At 45.7% G+C, this 4,771-nt stretch overlaps 1 long non-coding RNA gene across 1 annotated transcript; it reads left to right on the top strand.

The window, feature by feature from the left end:
- The first annotated feature begins 334 nt into the window (after positions 1 to 334).
- LOC114099257 (uncharacterized) lies at positions 335 to 2,883 on the top strand. Its single transcript, XR_003583858.2, has 2 exons — positions 335 to 526; positions 2,735 to 2,883. It is a non-coding gene; the product is annotated as an uncharacterized lncRNA (long non-coding RNA).
- The last annotated feature ends 1,888 nt before the right edge of the window (positions 2,884 to 4,771 follow it).

Here is a 4,771-nt window from a genome sequence, read left to right as displayed (position 1 = left end):
AAACAACTGGGGGACAACGTCCCAGAGCCCCACGGTTCTCCTCATGGGGTGTGGTGGGGTGTGACAGCAGCAAAGTGTCACTGGGGGACCCCATTCAGACTGGAGGTATCTGCAGTTGGTACAGTGGGTCTAAGGCTAGAAAGGGTGGCCCCTGCTGGGGTCCACCCTGCTTTCTTGCTGGGTCCCTTGATCCTGTCACCCATGTCCCCAGCCCCATGGGGTATCATGAGTCTAATTCCTGGCCTCATATGGCTAAGACTCTGATGGGGATAAATATAAATACTCAGGACACTTGGTCCCTGTCCCACCACAGACACCAGAGGATGTCAAAGCAGCTCTTGGGTAAATGCCAAACTCCCAAGGAAGCCGCGGAGGCCCGGCTGGGTACTCTGCCTGCAGAGGTGGGGCCTGGGAACCAGGAAGATGGAGAAGAAGAATCGCACTGGGGGACACTGACCTGATCCCTCAGAGTCGATTGGGACACCTGGAAAGGGAAGTGGCTGTCCAGGAGGCCAGCAAACACAAGGTCAGACATATATGTATATATATATATATATATTTTTTTTTTTCTTGTAACAATCAGTATAAAGTCAAAAACAGGCTACTCAGTCCCACCAGGATGAGGTCAGCAACTGTAGAGAGACAGGAGAGGGAAAAATTTTTAGTCACTTAGAAATGCAAAAGATTTTACTTAAAAGAGAAAGATTGGGGGGGCAGGAACTGACGAGCATGTGGTGGGGCCCTCCCTGGAGGCACGGGGCCCCTTTCCTCCTCCCTTTTTCCTTCTTATCAACCACAGACAGACGCTAAGAACCTGGCTTCAGGTGGCTAAAAACCTAAAAATGAAAAAGCCTGCTGTTCTTAGGCAGCAACAAGTCCCAGGGGGAAGGAAACTTGAAGCTTTAAGTCCTGAGCAGATGCCAGGCGTGGGGATGGTGATGCTGGACCTCGATTACTTACGTCATTTAGGAACAGATCGCCAGGTAACTGGGGAAATAAAAGGTGATCAAGTAAAATATATGCACATATATTTAAATATAATATGAAATAGGTAAATGTATATACACTTTCCTTAATGTGTTTCCACTGAAATTCAAAAATCATGCATTAGTTTATATGCCAAAAAATTCTACAACCAAAAAAATTTTAGCTGGGTCCAGTGGTGCACGCTTGTAATCCCAGTGACTTGGGTGGCTGAGGCAGGAGGATCCCAAGTTCCAGGCCAGCCTCAGCAACTTAGCAAGACCCTAAGCAACTTAGTGAGACACTGTCTCAAAATAAAAATTAAAAATAAATAAAAAGGGATGGGGACATAGTTCAGTGAAAAAAAACACTACTAAGTTCAATTCCTAGTACAAAAAAAAAAAAAAAAAAATTAAAGGACACCGATTGGTTTTTGACCCTACAGTTTAGGTTCTAACTAAACTTTAACATATATGACAACACAATGGTTCTCAAAAATTCACGGACTTCCTATTGCAGCATAGATTATAGTTCTACTTGGGGATCCTGCTAAATTTAAACCCTGCCCTATAATATTGAAAAAGGCAACTAAATATTAATGTTTTATAAAAGAATATGCATCCCCATAACCATAGTTTTGCCTAAATTTCCTACAGTCATATACTCATTGCTGTGAAATATTCTATGTCGGTCCTGGATGCTCTGACACAATGAATGAATTAAAATTAGCCCTGGGGGTGTGGCTCAACGGAGGCGTGCTTGCCTAGCATGCCTGAAGACCTAGGTTCAATCCTTAGCAACAAAAAGTAATAAATACAAAACCACCCTAAGATACCATCTCACTCCAGTAAGATTGGCAGCCATTATGAAGTCAAACAACAACAAGTGCTCGCGAGGATGTGGGGAAAAGGGTACACTTGTACATTGCTGGTGGGACTGCAAATTGGTGCAGCCAATTTGGAAAGCAGTATGGAGATTTCTTGGAAAGCTGGGAATGGAGCCACCATTTGACCCAGCTATTCCCCTTCTTGGTCTATTCCCTAAAGACCTAAAAAGAGCATGCTACAGGGACACTGCTACATCGATGTTCATAGCAGCACAATTCACAATAGCAAGACTGTGGAACCAACCTAGATGCCCTTCAATAGACGAATGGATAAAAAAAAATGTGGCATTTATACACAATGGAGTATTACTCTGCATTAAAAAATGACAAAATCATAGAATTTGCAGGGAAATGGATGGCATTAGAGCAGATTATGCTAAGTGAAGCTACCAATCCCTAAAATACAAATGCCAAATGTCTTCTTTGATATAAGGAGAGTAACTAAGAACAGAGTAGGGACAAAGAGCATGAGAAGAAGATTAACATTAAACAGGGATGAGAGGTGGGAGGGAAAGGGAGAGAGAAGGGAAATTGCATGGAAATGGAAGGAGACCCTCAGGGTTATACAGTGGAGGGGGTAGAGAGAGAGGAGGGGAGGGGAGGGGAGGGGAGGGGAGGGGAGGGGAGGGGGGATTGTAGAGGATGGGAAAGGCAGCGGAGCACAACAGACACTAGTATGGCAATATGTAAATCAATGGATGTGTAACTGATGTGATTCTGCAATCTGTGTATGGGGTGAAGGTGGGAGTTCATAACCCACTTGAATCAAAGTGTGGAATATGATATGTCAAGAAATTTGTAATGTTTTGAACAACCAACAATAAAAAATTAAATAAAAAAAAAGTAATAAATAAATAAAAGTAAATTTTTGTCCCTTATCAACAGGCTGAAAAATCAAGGGCCCATAAGCTCATAATGAAGACAGTCCATAGGGCAAATGTGACTGGAAATGGGGCCCTGCAAGATCAAGACTTATTATACGAAACCTCCTTAATAAATGGGTGATTATCCCAGGGCTTCTCCACTGAACAGCACGACTTTGTTCTCGATTCTGGAAATGGGGTGACTTAAAATGGATTGCCACAACCTTATCATGGCAGTCCCACCCACTGGGCCCCTGACACCTGACACTGTTAAAATGGCAAATCCCCGTCAATCAATGGCGGCTGGCTCTTAGGCTCTTGTAGAGTTCCCGCCCTGCTCTCTTCACCCTGTCCACTGCAGGGTAACCTCCTTACCCTATAAGGGCATTGCAAAGGCTCCTCAAAGGAGAAGGACACCCATGGGAAGAGCCCGGGGGGGCTGCCTCCCCCAAATCTCTCTAGCTCCCCCTCTGACAGCCCAGAAGTGAACCATCTGGCAAAGCAAACTAGTGTCAGAATCTCAGCTCAAATCAAGGTAGAGAAGTGTTCAACTCACTCTCAGGACCCCCCATCGGGGGCCAGAATCCTTCAGGAGCCCTGCCAACGGGGCTCCACCCGCCTCTCGCCTACGCTGCAAAGTGCATGCGATGCAATGTCACGAAATGCCCAAACCAGACGAAGGCATCACAAAACACGCTGCAGACACACTCTTTCCTTATGAAGAGACTGAAATCCTCCAAGAACACCACACCAGCTATAAAAAGAAATGCACGCCACACCCAAGCAGGGTCAGCTTCCTAAGGCAGGGACGGTTCAATGTGACAAGCCGTCCACCTAATGTGCCCAAGCAATAGCAAAGGGCGAGGAGGCACAGAGTCATCTGCACATGCAGAAAAAGCACTTGACAACAGCCACACTACCTCATGATTAAAAAGAAAGACATTTAACAAACTAGGATGAGAAGGAAACTTCCATCACTTCATAAAGGACATCAATGAAAAGCCTCCAACTAACATGGTGTTTAATTGTGGTGAGCCGTTCCTATAGACCGTGGCCGCCATTAGAAGATGGCGCCGGCTTCCACTGTGGCCTGTGATAAACAAGTCCTTTTTTGGAGAGTTGGCATGTAATCCCTTATCACCCTATGAGAAAGCTCCACGTGGCAGCTTTGCATTGGGGCTTGAGATGCTTTATTAAGGCTGGGAGGGGCATCCGAGAGAGAGAAGAAGAAATATCAAGGGCCTGAATAAACTGCTGAAAGAAGATTCCTGAGTTGCGTCTTCCTTGCGGGCAAGGGGTCGCGACAAGTGGTGCCGAGACCCGGGAACCAGAACTTTCAGCAGTCAGGGGTGGTGCACCGGTTAGTCCCAGGTAAGTGGGATCCGCGACCAAAGCGGGGTTAATCCCAGGTAAGTGGGATCCGCGACCAAAGCGGGGTTAGTCCCTAGTAAATGGGATCCGCGACCAAAGCGGGGCAGCTCCTCTGTAAACACAGAGAGAGCCTTACATTTTATTGCAGCTGCACTGTGTACTTTCGCTTCTACTTTCGCTTTTGTTTTTTGTGCTTCTTTTGTTGTTGTGTCATGGGTGCCGCATCTTCAAGTCCGCTTCTCCTGGCCCTAGATGGCCTGTTACGTTCCAAGGGCCTGGAAGTGAAACATAGTACTTTACAGAGATTTTTACAGAAGATAGATATCGCTGCACCGTGGTTTGCATTTTCGGGCAGCCTTACTGTACCTAGTTGGGATAAATTAGGCAAAGATCTTGACTTTGCTTCTGAGCAGGGCATATTAGAGGGTGGGGTGATACCCCTTTGGAACATGGTCCGTAGTTGCCTTACAGATGGTAAATGCCAAAAAGCTGTGAGTGAGGGTCAGGCCGTTCTTGAACAACTACATGAGGAAAAATCTGAAGGATCACATAGTAAAGTGGCAGAGAGTATCAAAAGTAACAGTAGTGAGAAGGCAAAAGAGCCTGAAGATAAAAATAGGAGAAGGCTCTATCCAGACTTGACCAAATTCAAAACATCTGAGGACACAAGCGGCTCAGAGTGTTCTGA

Source organism: Marmota flaviventris, chromosome 6 (genome assembly GCF_047511675.1).
Source record: "Marmota flaviventris isolate mMarFla1 chromosome 6, mMarFla1.hap1, whole genome shotgun sequence".
In the NCBI taxonomy this organism is placed as follows: Eukaryota; Metazoa; Chordata; class Mammalia; order Rodentia; family Sciuridae; genus Marmota; species Marmota flaviventris.
The sequence above is the reverse complement of the archived record's forward strand: the minus strand, read 5'-3'. Positions and strand labels throughout refer to the sequence as shown.